The sequence below is a fragment of the Dromaius novaehollandiae genome, chromosome 4, assembly GCF_036370855.1.
Source record: "Dromaius novaehollandiae isolate bDroNov1 chromosome 4, bDroNov1.hap1, whole genome shotgun sequence".
NCBI lineage: Eukaryota > Metazoa > Chordata > Aves > Casuariiformes > Dromaiidae > Dromaius > Dromaius novaehollandiae.
Window position 1 is genome coordinate 28,146,809 of NC_088101.1, and position 21,717 is coordinate 28,168,525.

Here is a 21,717-nt window from a genome sequence, read left to right on the forward strand (position 1 = left end):
TTGTCATGCTTGTTGATCAGAAGAGAAAGAAAGTGTAGCAGAACTGATATTTTCAAACATTTTCAGAAACCTAATTAATTGTTTTTGATGTAAGGGCAGGAAAATATGAATTAAAGATAGAGTATCTAAGTTTGTGTAAAGAAATATTTCCAAAATAAGCCCAAGACAAACCTGAAATGTTGCAGAGGTTTCATTTGATTTCTATAAGCTCCCAGAGATACCTGATGTTTATCAAAACTCTTATAAACACTTTTCTTTTTTTAGAAATAGGACTGGATGTTCCAGAGAGCTGGTGTTCCTCCTGAATCTGATCAGAAAAGAAAGACCCTGAGGATGGAGCACATAGAAGTATATCAATGTTTCTGGCCCAAGAGATAAGGAAGGTGGCCCAGAGCTGCGTGACAAAATGGCACAAATGGCTCCGGCTGCTTCTGGGCTGGAAGGCAGGTGCCCGATGCCCCTTTCCTCTGTCCCCCGTCCCCTGACCATCCAGAACACAGACATGGACATGGTCTTCTGGCCCTGTGCCCCTGTGGGAACCTGAATTTGGAAGCTGAGATGGGTGTATTTCTTGTCTTGCTCTGACACCGCACCAGGCTCTGCCTGGGGGCTCAGCTAGGAGATACGACTCATAATTTTAGACTTAATCTAATTTATTTTACAGCCCTAAAATCTGTCATGCTCAAAAAACGTGTGATGGGTTTGACCCTGTGCCATCTCAGACCTTGTGTCACCGTTCACACATTCACACTGTCAGCGTAACACACTTGCAGTGCCGTCTCCCTTCCCTCCCTCCCTGCATCTCTGCATCTCTGCAGGTCACTGTGCCCTGACAAGGACAAGGCATTTTTTCTGCTGCTGCTCTCCGATAGGTTTTTATGCCAAGGAAAATCAGCACTGGTCTCTTGCTAGTGCTGTCATGAAACTCAGTGCCAAGTATGCATTTATAGCATGACACAGAGCCATGTTTATCGGGACATCTTGTCTGGGGCAGCTCTCCTGCTCCTAGAAACTAAATTAGCTTTCAGCTAGCTGGCTTGAGTGTCTCCACACTTTACCACTTTACCTAAGTGTTCACAAATATAAGGGGCTGTGAACACCATGAAAGAAAGGCCTTAGCTTTTAGCTGAGCAAGCTTTGAGGCATCACTGTTGTACAGCACTCTGTCAGCTCTAGCGTGATGGGCTTTGTTTTGCAGACAGCATTTAAACCACAGGTAAAGATGCTTTTAAAAATTCATGAAGTCTGGGTTCTTTTAGTTCCAAATTCTATATTAAGGAAGAAAATACTTAATCTAAGGAACTAAGGAGGTAAAAAATGAAGACTTGAATATGGTGTGTGAAAAAGAGCTGTGTGTGGTGGGGTTATCAGGATGGACAGCCTGACAGCAGTATATGCTGTAAGTCTTGGGTGCCTGTTTCACACCTTAGGCACAGCATCATCAGCCTCCTGTTTTTCACCCTCTCCTTTCCTCCCTTTTCTTTCACAGATTCATTCTCCCAGAGGAGGTTCAACCCCCTTGTTCATGCTGCCTATCTGCTGCTTAGCAGACAAAAATTGATTATCCACAACACTATGTGCAAACTGATCACAGGCAAATGGGCATTCGTGTTGGGCTACGAAGATTTACCTGGCTTCCCACTGGATACCCTATGGAACGACACGGATGGACGCTACCTCCGACACAAAGCTGCACCTACAAATTACAGCTGAAGAATGATTTGAACTATTATATGTAATGGTTTCCTGATAGCTTAGACCCACTTCTCTCATTCTTGTGCTTTAGCTGTGAGCAGCTGAAGAGGACAGAGCAGTATTTTAGTGGCACGAGTGGAAAAATTTTTAAACCACTAGCTATGTTTAGGTGCACAACCCCTTACGAAAGTTAGTGGGGGCTGAGTCTCATGAACAATTTGGAAAGTCTATCATTCGATCTTTAAGTACAACCTGAAAAGCCTTTAGCTTCCTTAAGCAAACTAAAACCTTTTTCCATTTACATACATGTTATTAGTCAGGAAATGGTTGGGAACACTCTTCCTAGCATTCATCTGCTGAATCACTGGCTTTTCTCTTCCCCATCAGGGTACAAGGCCATTTTGGGCAAAATGAATAGTGAGGTTTAATAAACCTAGCTCACCACTGACTCCACTTCATGCAAGCTAGCTGGCAAGAATTAAAGTCCTTAATGGATATTTAATGGTGGATGAAATGAGCTCTCTCCTTATTAATGCAGTGGCTTATTAGAGCTGGGCTGCCCTCTGTAAAGTGGTCACCTGACTCACCTCTCATGCTGGTGTTTTAAAAATTGAGCTCTAATTGCTAACCTCAGATTCCCTGATCTATAGCTCTTACAATAAAACTCATTTTCAAATGGTTTTCAGTGAGAAGTGCACTGGTTATTTTCCTGAGATTTGTGGCAATTTGGAATTTCATTGGGCTCATCATGTTCTTCCCTTTGATGTCTCTTTACAGGGAGTCTTTAAAGTCCCTGTCTCACCCCAAGTCAAGGGAAAAAAGACCTTCAGTGTTCTTCACATTTTAGTACTCTGACATTATGCCATACATGCAATGTCGAATATTTACAATAGGTTTCACTGACCCTTTCTTCTTCACCTGACCTGAATGCAAATACCACACTTGTGGCTCCCCATTGGCTTTATGCTGAGGTAAATGAGGTCAGGATTAGATATAAGCTTCTTCTAAAACTTTTAGCTATGCTAATTGGGATTTCAGGGTTGTTGCTTTTTACAGCTTAAAGCAGTGACTAATGTTCCCTTCACTGTGGTTTCATCACAGGTAAGGGAAATCCTAGGGAAGAAGGGAGGGAATCCATGAGAAAATGGGTTACTGACATGGGTCCAGACAAGCCATGTTCACATGTGCCTGTTTTCAAAGCACTGGATAGTTGAGACAGAAATGAGTAGGCAGAGAAGAGGTGTTTGGGCTATGAAATCACCAGCACGCTGCAGACCCATGTCCCGTTTCCAGCTCCGCGATGAGTTTCCTCTGCGTGTGCTCATTATTGGACAAATGGCTCGACTTTTCGTGCTTCACATCTGTCCTGGCCAAGTTAGTTTATCAGTTTTTACAAAGTTGCATCGAATCTGTGCTTAAATATTTACAGGTTTGCTCCTTAACTTGACAGAAGTAAAATATTACGATCTGTGAGGGGTTTGGAAACTACAGTGAAAGCTGCCATAAAATATCTGACTAGTAATTCAAATAAAATGAGATAGCTAGAGATTGATGTATATAGTTGCATGAATATATTTTCAGATTCTGATTTGAGGGCTTAAATATGGGATGTGAAAAATCATGTATTTGCCAACATGGAAAAAACCTTCTTATGTATGTGGCTGGTGGAAATCTGGGAAGAGATTTTTTAGCTCCACCTGCAGTAATTGGAAGTTTTGCTATGGATTTTAGTAGATCTGGATTTTACCTCACCATTTTTGACTGTGGACAAAAAATTAGATGCTGATATGTACCTAAAATTGTATGCATAATTGGCTAGTGCCCTACATACAAGTTCAGCTAAAGTAGTTGAGGCTATCCTATAGCTTGTGTTATAGCTTATAGCCAAGGAGAGGCACTGGGTAAGTCTTGTCAAATGAGTTCACCATTCATTTTCCTATCATCAGACTGAAATGCAAAATTCAGCTCTGGTACAGCTTTGGCTGAGGAATTACTAAATGATGCAAAAAGAAAAAACTTTGTTGAATCAAGTGGACAATATTGGAAATATTCTGTGTCTTTATTTTTAAGTGACAATTCTAGCAAACTCAGCTCAACAGCTTTTCTCATTTCAGAACAATAGCCTGGCTTCTGCAATTGTAACTACTTGGTCTATCTCAAAGTATTCAGACTTGGGAGCAACTCAAGAAGGTGTTTGCTTATCATAATTTACTGAGATAGCTTACATTTACCCCCTTTGCATATATGCGTGATGATTTTTTTTCTTTCTGAGGAGAGACCCAGAATGTCATGTTCCTTGCACATCTCCTTCTTTCCCTACACCTACGCTATTGAGGCAAAAATTTTGATTGGCCTTAAAAGTGTCCTGAACATCTGTGAGTAGAGGGGAAGGGATGGTGGTTGCTGCAAGTGGCAAAGCTCTCCAGAAGGCGGGGAGGCTGTGGAAAGAAGAGAGGGCATTTTTAAAAAAAGTCCAGAATTCAGACTTTTTTTTTGAATATCAAGGATCTGATTTTTTTTTAATTCCTCCCTGAACTGAAAGCTCTTTGGGAGACAGCGTGCTACTGGAGGCTTGAAGTGACGGCAGAAGCACTGCATGGTAGCTGAAAGGGGGATTAGAGAGCTGATGGGCAGGGGTGGCCTGCCGCGGACTGCTCTAAGGGAACAGCCGGTTCAGGGGTGACGCGACACGACCGCCTGTCGGGCAGGTGTGCGGGAGGATCACCCTTACATGGGCCGCGCGGAAAGGAGGAGGAATTCAAAACGACATGGCAGAAGATGGTGGAGTTATCCGAGAAAATGGGTGAGCTAAAAACTCACCCGTCGCAGAGATCAAAGGGGAGAGAGAGTCCTGGCAGGAGGATGTGGAGGAGTGGGGTGGAAAATGCGCATTTTGGGGAAGCTGAGCTGGAGGAAGTTATAGGGGATAGGAGCTGCTTGACGCTGGTGGCAGAGGGGGAGAGGGGAGGACAGCAAGGGGCGTTTGCTGTCTGAGCAGAAAGGAAAGGCCAAGTATTGGGAAAAGCTGCAGGGGAAGAAGCAGCAGGCTTTGGACATGATATGCATGCATAGTGCAAAGTAGCCGTGGTTTATTTGCCTTGGAAAGGCTCATGGCACTTTTCCCTACTGAGAAAATTAAGCGACACGGGTGTTAAGTACAAAGCTCTGTACATTGCAATTGCTTCTCGGGAGGCAGCACAAGCGGCCGTAAATCTTGGCTCTCCCGAAGCCTGCGCAAGTGTTTCCTCCTCACCGCCTGTGTGTCCCTGTTTGCCTCGATGGCCCAGAGAGCAGAGGTCTGAATATCCCAGCCCCGGGTTTGCACAGCCCCACTGCCCTCCTGCTCATTCCCCAATCTGGATTTGGCTTCTGCTCGTTTCTGCCCCAAAACGCCTGGAAAATCAGGCTCTCCCGGCCGGTGCCTGGCTGGGCAGAGCCGCCGACCCTCAAAGGGAGCGCGGCTCCCTCCCTGCCGGATCAAAGCGCGTTTGCCCATATCAGGACTGGGGCGAACGCGCAGCTCTGCAGCACTTCGGCGCTGCCCGACAGCTTCCTCCGCCACGGCGATGCCCCTGCTGGGACCGCGAGCGGCGGCGGTTTCTGCCTTTCCGCTCACAGCCCGCTTTTGTTCCCCGGCTGAGTTGTGAGCTAACCTGAGACAAAATGAGATCCTTCCTTAGGAATAATAGCAAGCTGCCACATTTCTGTCCTTTCCATATAGTGTTTATATGCTACGGCACTGCATACGTAATTTTATCTTTTATGTTGTGTAATGCGGATACGCAGTCCTTCGCTGAATTCCTGATATAAATTTCCTTTTTGCATATTCTGTATATTCCAATGAAGTACATTTTTGAAATATTGTTCAGCAAGTCATTATGAGGCTCTACACACAGGCAGAAAACCCCAGTATTGACCTCTCAACCAGTAGACATCAAATGGGCATCAGTCATGATTATTGAATTTCATAAATGACCTTATGTGACTGCTGGAGATAATTCGCTAAAATTACATTAATTTCTTCTGCGACTCTGTTAATTTCTTCCATGTTATATGAAAAACAATTAAATGAAGGTCACCTAAGGTCAAAATATCTATTCAGCAGATCGGTGCCTATTTCCAGACACATGCTTTGTGAGTAGGGGGGTTATAAGCATTACATCCATTTCAATTATATGTGCTCATGCTTAGGAGATAATGGGCTGATTTATGAGTGCTGCACAGGAGCACATTCATTCATTCATGGACTGTGCAGGAAGATTACTGCCACCAGTGCACTGTATACTTTGAAAAATCGCAACATTTCAGGATATATAAACAATAATACGGTACTGTAATATTAATATAACACAGTGGTGCCTTATTAGTCAACGCTATGACTAATGCAATTTTGAAGAGGCATAAAAAGTCATAAGTAATTAGTAAAACCTGATTATTCATGAGCAGAAGACCAACGATTCAGATGGAGCAGCCCTTCGGCGGTTATTGGTCATTCGCATTTGTGAAAACAGCAGAGCTGAAGCACATCCACGTTAATGAAATCAGATCAGTTTTGATGACTTGAAACAACCACAAACACAGAAGAGGTAGCTAAATCTGCCTAAAAAACAATTTTTATTTGGAATAAACCAGGATTTCTCTTTATCAGTAATTCAGACTAGACCTATTTTGATACACATCCCTTGATGATCAAACAATAAAGAGCTTTAAGTTCAAGTGCTGTTCAAGTAATCGTCTATCTTATGGAGAACATATTCTCACCTTGGACTAACTGTCATAGCTACATAATTTTAGTTTATCATAGTGGAAGATCTGCTCTGATATTTCTGAATTCACAATAACAGAACTTCTCCTGCAAAAATAAGCTGAAATTTTATAATGCATGTTCTCCTAAAGCCTCTAGCATTTTTTTATCTGGACAAAATGTATAAAATTTATCTTTTTGTATATTTAAAGTATGATGGTTTAAAAAAAAAAGCAGAAAGAAAGAAATGAGGAAGGTCAGAGCAGGAAAACAGAACAACAATTTACCTAAAATTTTAGGAATGCTTTGGGTAATTTTTTATCTTAAAACAGGAGGTTCAAAAAGTAGTTTCTGTCTCTGAAAAACTGCCCTAATAACTATCTACTGCTGCACTAAAGGTGCTTTGTTAATAAAGACAGTTTTTGATGGTAGTGAACAGATAACCTTACTGATAGTAATCAAGGAGTTGATACTGACCTTGTTGGCTGTTATCGAATTTAGTGATGTAAGGGGGGAGGAAAAGAACCCTCTATCCTCTAGCCAGCAACCCCTAAACCAAAAAGATAAAAGAGAAACAGATGCAGCTGGTCTTTTAGTACTAAGGAGTCTGCAGCCAGTTGGCTGAGTTTGTTAGATGAAAAGTATAGGAGTCACCATCTTGCTGAAGAAAAAATATATTCTGAAACACGTTATCGACGGAAGCAAAGTAATTCCTTGTCTGGCTGGATTTATGAAACACCTACTCTACACAGATAAATGCTGGGAGAAACACTTCTGAGGTGCAGACCAGCTGGCCCGTCGAAAGTGAATGACCACCAGTCAATTTGATGAAAGTCTGTGATGGCCAGTTGGAAGAAAAAGCCCAGAAAATGAAAATTACTTCAAATAAATAAATAAATAACATCCCAAAGCCTGAAAAACTTACTCAGATCAAACGACATATGGCATCACAGTGGGATATTTCAGAATTTGCTTCAATAATTATATATTGCATTTACTATTTAAATCCATTATTTTTAAATACAAGATCCAGCAAATAATTAGCTGTTAGTTGGAATACATGCCTATTCAAGAGTATATAATTAGTCCTTTCCCTAAGCAACTGCTACCAGCTACTGTCAGAGACAGGATATAGGAGGAGGTGTTTCAAAGGCTTGTTCTTATGTTCTTATGCTTTATGGATTTTACAATAGACAAAAAATCAGAATGATGACACTATTCATACCATCAAAACCCTGGAGGAAGGGCTGAACAGCTCTGCAATCACTGCTTCCCCACTGACAGCTCACTTGAACCAGTCCTCATAACTGGAAGTCGTAACAACAATGACAAAAAAACATCAAGTCTGCATCCCTTCATTTAAGACGGAAAGTAATTGCGTCCCAGCAGTCCTGTTTTGTGTTGTGGAGGCGCTGGGAACATGGGGGAACCAAGGAGAAAGACCTTCCCGCTCCCACGAGCCTACTTGAGCCATGTCACTTGACAGAGCTCCCCTGATCTCCAGTGAGGCTCACACTGCTTATTCTAGCACTGAATTTGGCTCCCTGATTTTCACACAGTGAAAGTGAGGAGCAATTGTCTCCTGGAAAAAAGTGATTCTGATTAACATAAAAACTGAAGGTGCTTACTTCAGTAATTTACTTGCAGAAAGATTTGAAGGTAAGGAGACCCTGCAGGAAAGTGGGCAGCTGGTGCTGGCACGCTCTGCTTGGAGTTCTGGGGGGATATTTGCCGTCTCTACATTTTCTTTCTGTCTTCACTAATTTTTCTAAGTTCATCTACATTCAAAAAAATACACTGCACGAAGAGCATAAAACAGGGAGAACTAAGCTAGGAGGGACCATGCTGAGTCTCAGATTACTCACTCCTCTTCCAGTGAAGATTTAATGTATGCTTATAGCCCAAAACTAGGTTTTCCAACAAAAAAGCCAAAATGCAAACGCAATTGCCTGAACTATTCGCGCACTTTTAACAGGGATTTCAGCAGAATTCATACTATGTTTAATATACTGTGAAGCCTGCACCAAATTGTTCATTGCTCAATGGAAGCTATGATGTACTTTCTTCCTGGAAATGATTTATGAGTTACACACACACACTCCTCATTCCTGCCATTGGTGCCAGATTACTGCTGTACGACAGGCATCCTTCTCAGGAGACACTTATGCTGCAGTCCAGATGTCTAATTGTTGTTGACCTAGATATATCCCACCTATATTTAAACAACCTGAGTACCACTAATTCCACACTGTAACATGAAATTCAGAATAGGGTTCAAAATAGTCAAGCAATTTCCCTGCTTTGAAATCTATGCTGCTGCTGCTCTGTTACTGTACCCCAGGGAGTGAGTTCAAAGATAGATTGGTACGTTGACACAAACTACAGTCATACCCCGAGACTACAAAATAGTCCTGCCCTTCATAAGTCCTACATACAACTGATTAGGAATGAGGAAAGGAAGAGAAGAAAAAATTAAAAGTTGTTTTTTTTGGTTTTCAGGTTTCAGCAGCTAAATATCATCATGCTGTCAATGTAAAAATCACAAAAGTCATTTCTACACAGGAATTATATTCAGCTGTGTGTCCTTTGTTCCAGTCAAGCAATGTGATACGATATTTAATGTCCAGCATGCTCAAGGTTTTGTCATGTTTCATACTTCAAAACAATATTGCCTCATCAAAAATGAAATCCAGCAGACTCTCACGTGAACTGACTCATGGGAAGAGTGGATTACTGTGTTTTATAGTCAAAATATGGTTTATAGGCAGCGCATAACTATCCTCTTGTTTATTACTCTAAAGCTGACATTTCATAAGTCTTGTCTGAAGCCAGCAGTACATAAAGAGAACCTAGAGGAGCACGATCCCAAATATTTTTCTCTTGGCTCTCTATCAGAGAAGCCTAACTATTAAAATTGTATGCTAATCTATTATTAGCAATTATGACTCTGTTATTGCCAAGCCAGAACAATGGGATAAGTGCTTGGCTTCTGCCAGGGCCTTTGGTTCTACTGGGGGAGGATGACTTGGGACGCCTCATGCGGGTCAGTCCCTGTCTCCTGATCTGAGGAGCAGGAGAATAAGGAAAGGCGTATTCGGGCAGCCCCTTGCCCGGGAGAGTGGCTCTTGGGGCCTGGAGGCTCCCCGGAGCCGTTAAGAGAGGGGCCGGGACACGGTCGGGTGCCCGTCGGCCAACCTGACCCTGCATGAGGCCGGGGGCCACGCAAACCCACCGCGGCTGCGCCCTGCTCCAGATGTCACGGGAACTGCTTTTACCCAGTGTTTCTGTTTAAAGACATTCGAAACACGCTTAACATAGCCAACATAAAACTAGCTACGGGATTTTTCTCCACTTACGCCCACAAGAAATCTTTTTGTTTTGAGGTCATTGCACTGATTTAATGATGTTCGATGGGGTTTTGACCGAATGTGGAACCAATCTCATCTCAGTGCTTGCTTATGTGTTACTGGGGTGTATCATCATGTGGCACTGAGATAAGTTAGCTATTTAGCAAAACCAGAGGATTTCTATTCTGTCAGAGAACACATTTTTTCCCCTTCTTTTGTTTCCCATAAAATCCTGTTAGGGCAGAGCAGTGTTCCTTGAGCAGGCTGCAAATTCACTGAATCAACGCTGTTGGAGCCCGGCTCTTTTCCTTACACTCCATTAGGAGCTAAAGCAGTCACAGCAGAAAAAGCTGTCGTATAGCAAAACCTTGAGATTTTATTACCAAAGCTGATCACTGGCAGTAACTCCTGATGATCTTTGAAATTTACTGAATGGGAAGCGATATTGAAAATAACACTACAGTTGATGCCAAGGTAAAAGGATTGCTTTGCAAATGTCCTTTTACTTGTGCTAAACAATTTCATTTTGTGTCTTTTATCTTACAGCCGAGTAGTAACAGCTGCCTTTGAGAGTAATGTGATCTGGTTTCAAGACCAAGCTGCATCACTGATCTGTGTGTGATCATGAATGATATTTCACTGTTTCAACATGCAAAACTGAGGTAATGCTCCATCTTCTCACAGAGGTGCTGTGTTGATTCAGTTAACGTTGACAAAGAATTTTTATCGCATAAAGAAGCATTTCATTGCTAATGACCCTAAGCTCATCCACCATATAAATAGCATTGCTTTATTCCACAGTAATACTTTTTCCATGCAACTATCTTTATAAGCAGCTTGGAAAAAATCTCCTGTTAGCCACCAATAAAAGCAAACAACCACCCGTTACAATTTTCACTATGCGAGTAATGTCTAACTCCTCCATCTGTATAAAACATGTTGTCCAGATCTCCTGATGATGCATAGAGATTGCCCTCACCATAATGGCAAATCATTAGCTGTGTTAAGGGGCAAAATACGAAAAAATCCCATTCTGTGATACAAAACCTTGAAACACAAAGGAGTTTGCCTTTTGCTTTTTACTCTCTGGTCTCCTAGGTGGCTGGACAATCTGAGCAATGTATTAATTTCCACTCACTTTATCAGCCCTTTAGGAGCAATTACGTTGTGGGAGGGTATATATTTCCCAGGGACGCAACACCAGCCTGCGTCTCCTCCCAGAGACAGCAGCAGTGCACCTCACTTCGCCGTCAAACACCCACATGCACGCGCATACTCATGGCCCCGTGAACGAGCACAGGCTGGGGACCCTCTGGATCTGTGTATCGACACTGCAGTTTGGATCTGCTTCTGGAAAGACCTAGTGAGGGGTTCCCTAATACTGTTGATGTGACTTGGCAAACTGATCTCTATGTGAGGCATTCAGTAGTTACTTCTTTCCATATCGTCACCACTGATTTTAATGGCACTGTTTCATAGGACAAACCAGAGACTTCTCACCATTTTATCACAAACCTCACAGCTTTTAAGAGGTAAAACATAGTTTATTGGTTGAATTATAGTAGTTAGTCTGCTTGTCACTACTGTCCAGCTATATCAGCCAGTTCCTTTCAATGACTCTCAGGAGAAAAATTCAAGCTATCAACCTCATTAACGACGCAAATGCTCTTGGGGCAACTGATAGTTGAAATATGGCCTTTTATTGGTCCTACCTCCTGCGGACATTAAGACAAATTTCACTGTACTGATGTGTATTGTAAGTACAAGTAAGCACATTCAAAGGCAATCTCATCCTATAACTTTTTATTTCCAAACCTCTTAAAAATGAAAACACTTCATTTTACGGAGAGCTTTTAATGGCTCTTGGGTCTATCTATCCCAAAGAGTGCTCACTCAATCTGCCACCTCTGAGCTGTCAACCATTTGTAATAGCCTTGTTCATATGCCCTGGGATTCTGCAAAAAATAAAACTCTGGCAATTGGAGTACATTACATACGATTCTGTTTCAGTCATACACCTATTTTTCATTCACTCTCTTTTTAACCTTTATCTGAAAGCTTCCTCACACCTGTGCTTAAAAACATTTTCTCTCCCTGATAACTTTTCTTTGTGGTGCTAGTCACGCTGGATATGACTTCTCTGCTTACTTGTTTCTTCTGTATAAAATAATCACATATTTATAAAGAAAAATTTCAAAAAGCTCAGCCAAGCACCTGAACATGAATCTGCCTCCCCGCCCTCAGTAGAGCCTAAGGAGAAAGGAAAGTCAGAAAATCTTACAGATTTTACATTTTACAGAAAAGTTAAGAAACCCACTTTTACAGAAGTCGAAGCAGAAAATGTACCTCAGATACCGGGGTCTGGAAAACAATCCCAGAACTGCTGTGACTTTTGGATGGGATGGAGAGCCGCTTTATGTGGCCCTTGCCCAAAGCCTTGGCTTGCGTTCTCAGCCTTACGTTGTGTACGGAGCAACACGAAGTGCCCACCCGTACACGTGAGGCTGCTGCCTTCCCCCACTCGCCACTTCTGTCTGCGAGGACAGGAGAAACCCAGGGGCAGCTCAGGGAGCAGGTCGAGGGGTCACGCACGGGTGCACTGAACTCTGCTGGTCACGGGGGCTAGTCCAGGGCTGCTCCTCTAAGCCACAGGGGATGGTCTGTGGTCCTTGCCCAAAGCTGCTAGGGTGTGTGTATATGCCAAATGATGAAAACCTTGACATCCTGTAAGAGTAATTCCATTTTGTTTCATAGGGCTTGAAACACTTGCACAGGTATAATAAATGCAAGTGTCAAGCACAAACACCCAAGATTAACAGTTTTAATCAAACTCTAACTGGAAGCAGAAGAGAAGAGAAAAGGGGAGAAAGGTATAAACAGAAGGTCCATCCTGGTGCCTGCCGCTTTGGAGGGGTATTCACCACTGGCCTTTAGGTGAAACGACACTTATCTCGTGCTAACAGTGCAGCAAATTCTACCCATCATATCAACATTTAAAAACTGGCAGTGAACAAATCTTTCTGCTTAGTGACTCATTGTGCAATTTGAAATGGAAACAGAATAATATGTTTGAAGTCTGTATTACGCATTTAGATAGATTAAAGACAGACTAAACAATTAGTGAAAATACGTGTGTGCATAAATGCAGCAGAGGAGCAAGTCTTTCAAGTCTTTTAGATTGCTAGGAGGTCTCCGTGGTATAAAACTGGGAGGAAAGCTAGCTTGCAAAAGGATTAAAATACATTATCCTACAGGGTAAATTCATTATTCTGAATGTACCAGGATATTTTTGATCCTCAGATGAAAGTTTTTCATGGATATGGGTTAGATGAGTAGATCATTTCGGATCGCTTAAGAATGAAAGCAGATTTGTCCACTCAGAGAAAAATGAGGAAGCACACACAGATCGCTGCTGAAAACAAAATAAAGATACAAACTCAAATCGTCTCAGCCCAACATCTGCTTTAGTGTGTTTTTTCAGCAGTGCCTTTAAGAGGCATAAACAGCACGAGGCAAACTTTACTTTCTGAGGTGCCGCTGTGTGAAGAGCTTTTGGTGGAGGGTCCTCGCGACTCCCACGGGCCGTGGGAAGCGGTACGGTGCTCTGGGAGACGTGGGGCTTGGTGGGGGATGCGTACACGTGGGCACGCAGCGCAGAGGGAGGCACTGGGCAGCGGCATCTGCCATAGCTTAAGATCAGCTGGCATCTCATTTCAGTACAACTTTTGAGCATTTTTTGCTGTATCAGAAGATGAGGCAGGTGTTTCCTGGGTGCTTTATGCTTCCCTGTTGTGGTTCTCCAGCACATGGCCTTATGGCTTCTTCCTGGCCAGAAATACTGACAGGAATGGACGCTTCCCGGCCTGTATCAGAGAAGTCCTGACTGAAGCAATATGGTAGTTGTTTACTGTACTGAGCTTTTTAGCAAGTGCTTTTCTATAAATATTTAGTCATAACACTGCAACTCTTTGCGCAGCTACAGTGCTGCAAGCTGAAGGTAATCTTCCGATATCGTGGTCCTGTCCCCCGCCGAGAACTGCCCAGAATAACTCGGATCAAGCCTCTGGGAAGGAACGATCGCTTCAGTACATCGGCAGGATCCCCTAACGTTTATGCTAGGTGTGGAAGCCGGATTCTGATAATCAAGCTGTAGTTTGTAGGCACAGGAAAACAACCCCTTCTCAGCTGTGGGAAACTAGTAAATTAAATTACCAACGGCCTGATCTTTCTCAGACTGCAAACAATCAGAAAATAGACAAAAACCGAACTGAAGCTTTGAATGCTGTTGCTAGATATGTAAACCAGGGTGGCTTGAGTTTGACACCAACCTCTAACCAGAAGGTGCAGCCTGATTTTCATAGGTGGCTTGACGTGTTTGTGAGAGGGAGAGGGAAGGAAAAGATGCAAAATCTTCAGGTTTTTCAATAGGACTTTCATTTTAAGAAGTAGGTTTGAACATCAGCTAAAGATTTTTACAGTATCTTGGTATCCAAACTCCTATTTCACTGAAATTACTCTGAGGTGTATGTAATAGGCAGGCTCCAAGGCTGCAATGAGAATTTAGTTGCAGAGATGCTCAGGCTGGAAAACTCTGAAACATGGGATGGCTTCTGAGGATGGCTAAGCAGGGGCTTGGTTGCCACGTTACAGCATGACAGCTATATCCCCCCCAACAAAGAGGCTTTTAGGTAGTGGGCTCAGGTCATTATAGGCTTATAGGTAACACTCCTGGTCAGCCCTTGGCCTGACCCACTCCCTTCACCCCATCCCCACACATGTACGTGCAGCTGTAGCACGGCCCCGCTCAGCGCTGTGAGGTCCCGTCTCTGCCCACAGCAGCTCTCTTGTTTCTCTTTTGTTACTCAGGGTTTCGAAGGCCCTGTATGCCTCAGGCATCAGTGATGTTTTGGTTGGACCTCTGTCAGATGACATAAAAACCTGGAGTACTATGTTCAAAATTCAATGGAGTTCACACGTTGGGGAAGGGCAACTTCTACAAAGTAGTGCAAAAACCCAAGGAGCCAGCCTCTGCCACGTGCTGATTTAAAACCCCTCTGTAAGTGGATGATAATTTTACATTAAATATACATGTATGCACTGTTAATCTGTTTGATAAATAATTCAGTGCTATAATGCCAGCGAAAAAAACCATGGAGCTAAGCACAGATTTGGTAGTGCATTGTAAATTATATTCAGCTTCATCTCTCTATTTACATCAAACTTTCTTTCCTTTCCTTTTTTCATCCATAAGTTTTTAAATAAAGAAAACTGAAGGAAATCACACTTGCTTTTTACTTATCTCATTATCCAGTATAAACTATTCCACAGCAATTGCTTATTCAACCCTCTGCCACGGTACAAAAGTGTTCATTCAGATTAAAGTTTAATAGATTTAAAGTCCTTTAAACTGGGGGGAGTTGTATGGGACTCTGGTTGTGATGCTGCTCTGAGTGTTTGCTCACGGTAAAGATGCTTGCTTCCCTGGTTGGGGGAGGTGTAAGCGACTCCTCGGACCGCAAAAAGCAGGGAGGAAGCAGGGCTGGGCAAGCGGGGGGCATCCTCTCCTCTCCCAGGGGCTGAAAGGGCGAAGGAAATGTTCTTTATCATTAGCTGACAAGGGTGGGATAACCATTTATTAAAGTATCTTGTTCTGTGGGAGGGTGCAGGGGGCTACAAAAATCCTGAAAACCATTAAGGATATGCATGCTTTCCCTGGCAGGCAGAGATTTACCCCGTGTCCTGGCCATGGCATGTTGGGAGGGACAGCAGCAGCCCTGAGTGCTGAGGCAGCATTTTGTCAGGCATGTAAACCTGCAGCCTTAGATGCACCGGCGGAAATAGATGCTGCTGAACCAGATATGTTTTGACATCAGAAAGCTGCCCCTGGGTGCTGTTTGCAGATGGAGGATATTATTGACCTTTTGATGAACAGCTTCAATATTGAGCCTGCAAAGAACAACATTCCTTTCCCTGCAAAGAAACTTCTCTCCCAAACTTCATGCTTAGCTTCACTGCTCACCGAACAAAACTGCACCAGTACAACTGTCAAAGGGATAAGACCCTCCTACCAAAAGAACCTGGATTTGTGAATATGTTCACAAATTAAAATTGCGAATGGGTCAAGGTAGGCGTGTTGCCTTTTTTTCTGTGAGGACTGCAATCATGAGAGGTTTGTGAATCCTGAATGTTTCACAGATTTTAGCATGGGTTATTCTTAGTCCAGCACTTTGTAGCAGAAAGTATAATTTATAATCAGAGATCGCTGTTCTTTCTTCAGATGGCGCAATTACCCAGGTGGGACAGAAACATCAAATGAGGTCAATGGCTAATCACGCAACCACCCGCGAGGCGATCTAAAGAAGTCTTTAACACCTGAGAACTATTCTGAGTGTATTTATGAACAAATACCTGCTATCATGATCAGCTCATTAATGACTCATTCCCCATCTGGATAATTTGTAGATGAAAGGGAAAGAACAGTGGAATAATCGCAATTGCAACATGATTATCAGCACTTCCTCCCCTCCCCTCCCTCGCTACTACGACAGCTCAAACCGGTAACTGGATATTCATATAGGAAGGCTGAGAAGCTGAATCAAGCTACAGGTCAGCCACATGCTCTCTCTCTTCTTCACACCAAACTTTAAATGACTGTTGCTATGGCATCATCTCCAAGATGGCTTTTTCGAAAAGCCATCACAGTTGTTCAGTGAGACACTTCAGAAGTATTACTCCATAAACGTCAAGGGTTCAGAGTCTTGGGAAGAGCAGATTATCTACCCAGGCTGCATCGGTACAAGGAATATTTGCCTCCACCATTGGGAAAGCAAAGTTATATAGGAAAAAGGAGTGACAAGCAACATATGAAAATGAAAACTACCCCTCAGGGGTAGTTTTGACCATTGCTGTCAATATGAACTATGCAACCAGTTAGTTGCCACAAGGGGTTAATATGATACCTCTTGGCAGCTCCTATCAAATGTACAAAGCAAATATTTAGGTGACTTTGTGAGGTTCCTTTCAGTCTTCTTTTCCTCAATTTATTTTCAGTAAAAAATCATCTGTTTTCTCGGTGCAATGTCAAATCTTAAGGCAATTCCCATTGTATGTGGAATATAAGGATCACTGCAAGTATTTGCTTCATTGCTAAAACATTTGATGCTTTTCCATTGTGATTAACTGAAAATACAGTAGGAGTTTACAAATTTGAACTGTTAGTACCGGGCTGGGGTTTTGGGGGTTGGGTTTTTTTTGTACATTCCTTGTTTCCTTTTACAAGTTTTGTGCAGCCATTTACAGGATTTCCTAACAATGTTGTTTTTCTTTGTGGAAGATCATTCTACTTAAGTGGGTTTAGTTGTATAACAGTGTTCCTGAATTTGTGAATTGATCAATAATGGAAACAAGTATTTTCTGTGATCAGTAATAAGTCAAAATCATTGGCTGCATGTAGAGTGCATTAAAGAAAATTAGCTGAAGAAGCACTCAGAGAAAGAAGAAAAGGCATATTGGACAAGTCACTCGTCTTGAAATCTCCCTCCTTTCATTTTAACATTTGAGAACTCTGAAAAATCATGTTTCTCTGCCTAAGCACAAGCCAGGTACAGCATAGATAGAAATAGGACAAAGTTCTTTATGTAGCACCAGGCAACATTTCTGAACCTTGGGCTGAAACGGCAACTGCGAAAGGATCAGAAGGGAAGTTCTGCTTCCACAAGGGAATCCCTGTCATGCCTGCTAATTAATGTCTCTGGCATGTGCACCCTTGTCCCTATCATACTGGGCTGGAGCTGAGGCTGTCAAGTCATTTGGGTTAGGTCACCACAAGGGTTCTGAGAGTGTAATATCCCCTGCAGTTTTGCCATGTTGTCTGCAACCCAGGACAGTATAGTCAGTGCAGGGAAAGGTCCAAGGAGGAAGGTTGAAAAAACCCCCCAAATCATTGGAAAACAAGAGAACAGAAAAGCAAAATCACATAGCAGTAAGTGGTAACAAGAAACACATGAAAATGAAAACTACCTCCATGTATGTCAATATTTGCCATCGCCAGCAGTGTTACCTACAGAACAAAGGCGACGGGTTCCCTGCTGCCTAGTGACAGGAATGAAAACAAACATTTCCTACAGCCCAAGCCTAGCTGCAGCGCTTGCCAGTAATCTCTTATTTATATATTCTGCTCAGAGGATAACCTTAGCTCTGGAAACGCCTGGCATTTCAGCAGAACGAGCCCCTCTTTGGAGGCACACAATAGCCGAGCGGCGGGCGCAGGGCTCCCTGCTGCGCCCTGGGAGAACGGCGGTTATTTCCCTTGCTGCTTTCTCTCTGTTAGCAGTGGTGTTACTCCTTAGTCATTAAAACAAAAGAAGAATATAGTGCATACGTCCCCAACGTTTCCTCCCCTACTTCAGCATATTTAGCAACTGTCGGGAGATTGCGTCTGGGGGAGATGACCTCTCGCCTTCATTCTCCTATGGAAAATGCATTCACAGGATCATTCCCGGCAAATTAGTCGAATCAATGACTCGGTTGTCATTAGACCAGAAGGTAACACAGCATCTCATTGCTCATCACATGTGCCCCCAGAAGCCCCCACTCCCCGATGTCAATGCATCCAAGCAAGCCGGAGGGTGAGCTCCGGCGGCTCTTCGGACCGGCCCCCTCCCACCCACCGTGGTGCTCCTTCCTCCCCTCGGGCTCGGCAGCTTCCCACCAGGCCTACTCTCCTACCAAGGAGTTTCCAGATTATTTTGCTGCCATGGGTTTCCTCAGTATTAGGGTTTGGAGTAAATAGCAATGACTTATAAAAAGTGGTTGGCAGGGTGAGAAATAAAAGAAGAAAAAGTCCTGGTCCATTCCCCCTCCTTTTCCTCACAAACTTCTACTTAACCAATATTGACTTGGAAGATTTAAAGCAAAATATGGTTGTAAACTAGTCTGTAAATTCCAGGGTTGCAGAAGAATCCACGTTTCCTGATTCTACAGATCGCGGATAGGTCTTTAGATGGATGAAGACTGCAAGGCATATACCTCACATCCCACTGACACAGTGGGAGAGAGCTGCAGGAGCTGCTTATAGGCAAACATGGGCAAATCACCTAAAATTTTCCCTAAGTCACCGGCTGAGGCTGGCTGGGCTGCGCAGGCGCCCGGTGTGCAGGGCCAGCTGGCCGTGCTTCCCCAGCCTGCAGTCCCGATTTCCTGGCAGCCCCGGCGCAGCGTGGCTCCGCAGCACAGCCGCAGCGCGGTGGCCCGCGAGGACAGGGTGAGAAAGGCGCTGGTGGCCGCACATTTCACCACCAGCGCCTCTGCTCGCGGGCAGCGCAGCCGTGCTCGGCTGCTGTTTCACCCGGCCCCTTCCACCTCCCTGCCCGTTGCAAGCAGGCGTACGTGCTGCTGGACGCTATCTCTGCGGGCAGCCCTGATCTTCTACCCTACGGGCACCCAGAGCACCAGCCGACCTACGCAGAAGCAAGAGAAGTCTGAAGGAAGCCGGGCTCAGCCCGTGCTAGGCGCTCGCCCGGGGCCGGCGAGGGGGTAGGCGACCTTGTCCCTGTGGGAGCAATTCGGTCAGACAGCAGCCCCATTGGTATTCCCGTCACTGCGACGCTTGCTCCTCCACCTCCCGCGCTGGCTGACACCTTGGCGGGGAGGCAGATGCTGCCGGGCTCCCTGTGCCTCCCAGCCCCTCCGAGCACCCACAGGCAGCATGGGGAGATGGGCTCATTTGCAAATGTAAATACCGGCTGTCGGGGAGGGCAAGGGATTAGCTTTACATATGAAGAGCAAGGTGGCCCTGCATGCTGTCAAGCTCATTAGGGAAGCTGGCCCCTGTAGCTGGGCTGCTCCGTAATGGTCCCCCCCTGCCTTCGCCCTTTGTTTCCCTGACAGCCTGTGGCTAAGGCCAGATTCGCTGGGCTCCAGCGTTTTCCACAAAAAAAAGCCCATGCGCCTGATTCATTTTGAGAGGGGTCAAGAAATTTGATACGTGTGCAAAAAGAAGCTGCACAGTATGAGATATATTGATTTTTATCTAGGGGTAAGCCTGGACAGCCTTCAAGCCCCCTGAACACAGCAAGGAAAAGGCAACACCAAAGCCACCACCGGTCCCAGAACACCCCCTCGGTGTGTTGTCCTGACCCCAGGGAGGGTCTCTGCGACCAGTTCTTTCCTGGCACATCCTGCAGAAAAAATTTCGCTCTCCTCGGCCCAAACTCTTTGGTTCTCGCTGACTTGTCTCATAGCTGAAACCCAACTTTAATTAAAGCTTTTTGCTCCGGCAGCATAAACACCTTGACTTTCAGCAGGAAATTTTCTAGGAAATGGATGAAAGTCCAGGACTGACCCTGGTCTATCAGACATTCAGCTGAAAATTGGTACCCACGTATGCTGGATTCCCACACCGGGAGTCGAACCCGGGCCGCCTGGGTGAAAACCAGGAATCCTCACCACTAGACCATATGGGAGCCCTGACAGTGGCCTTCCTCACTGGACACTTCCTCTCTCACTCACATCCGTAATCCCTAGATTTCCAGCGCAGCCTGACTACCCCACTGCTCATTCAGATCTCCAGCTCCTCCACCAGCAAGATCAAGCTCATCAAGCTGGGCTCGCTGGTATGGAGACTTTGTGAAAGGCAGAAACTGGGGTGAGGGCTTGAACACCTATTTCCAGAAGTGACTTGTTATACTAAAAGTAATACTTATCCCACAACCCAGTCCCTTGAAAACCTTTCTAGAGAGTGGCAACATACATTTCTCATTAACATAGTCCTTTCTATCCTTTAGTCTCTGCTATGTTTGGCGTTGGCATGTTTCATATTGAGCATGCAGTGGGGATTATAAAAGCATTCACGTTGTCTAAAATGAGAATTCTTAAGTCAAAAATTAATTGCCTAAACCATGGTTACTCATCCAGCCCTAAGAACTTAGGAGAAAACACAGCATTTGTATTCCTGTTCCTGACTCTCATAAAAATTAGAATAGAAAATATTTTAGGAGACAGCAGTCTCATGAAATAAAACACAATTCTATCCTACTTCCTACAGGCTGCAGACTGTGTTTGTCATTCTGCTTTCCAATTTCAGTGTCTCTTTTGAAGTTAATTGACTGCCAGTGAAAGCTACTGAAGAACAAACCTAATTTTCCTCAGTATATAGCCTTCCCTCCATCCAGAAGAATTGCCTGTGAACACATCCTGCAGTCCAGGAATTTCGCTTGTTCACACTTACTTGTCATGCATTTTATACACAAAGATTTCCACCACTGCTCGACGACGACACCTTCACAGAAATCGCTCTAAGTTTTCTGTACTTTTAATACGCCATCCAACCTTTATGACTTTAAGCCAAACATTAGTTTCTGTTGGCTAATTTAAAGCTTTTCACTTTTCGAAGAGGAGGACCAGGTGTCTTTGTGTGTCGGGACTGTAGGGTTTGCATGCCTTCATTTCTGAGTACTGCAGGGTGGAGGAGTGTGTGTGCAGGGGCCAAACGCTCAGAGCCCCCTTCTACGCTTCAGCTGCTTGGTCCTCCGAAAGAAGGGGCCAGGAAGCGTATCCTTCCCAGCACCAGTAAAAACTGCAAGCTACCCAAGATAATTTAGGTCTGAGTCAGTCAGGAGGAGGGTGGGAGCTCTCTAGGTAGGGAAGCAGATGCCAGACAGGTTTTTCTTACTTCCCTTTTTAAAAAGAAAACACTGCACCCCAGACTTGTTCACAAACCCTCACTTTTAAATAGGGACTTCGTGCTCATTACAGCGTGAAGGTGAGAGAGAGGTAAAACCTTTCTTCCAGTCCTTCAGTACTTGCATACAGAAAGTTTTCTGTTAAAGGTCCCCTTTCACATTCACACAAAGGAATTTGCATTTATATGCTTCCGTGGTCATGAAGCCCGTGGTTTCATCACCTTCTCTTTCTGACTGGGAGAGCTGGGAT

General features: G+C 44.1%; 1 non-coding gene across 1 annotated transcript; it reads right to left on the reverse strand.

The window, feature by feature from the left end:
• Positions 1–20,177: 20,177 nt before the first annotated feature.
• TRNAE-UUC (transfer RNA glutamic acid (anticodon UUC)) lies at positions 20,178–20,249 on the reverse strand. The gene has a single exon. It is a non-coding gene; the product is annotated as a tRNA-Glu (tRNA).
• Between the last annotated feature and the right edge of the window lie 1,468 nt (positions 20,250–21,717).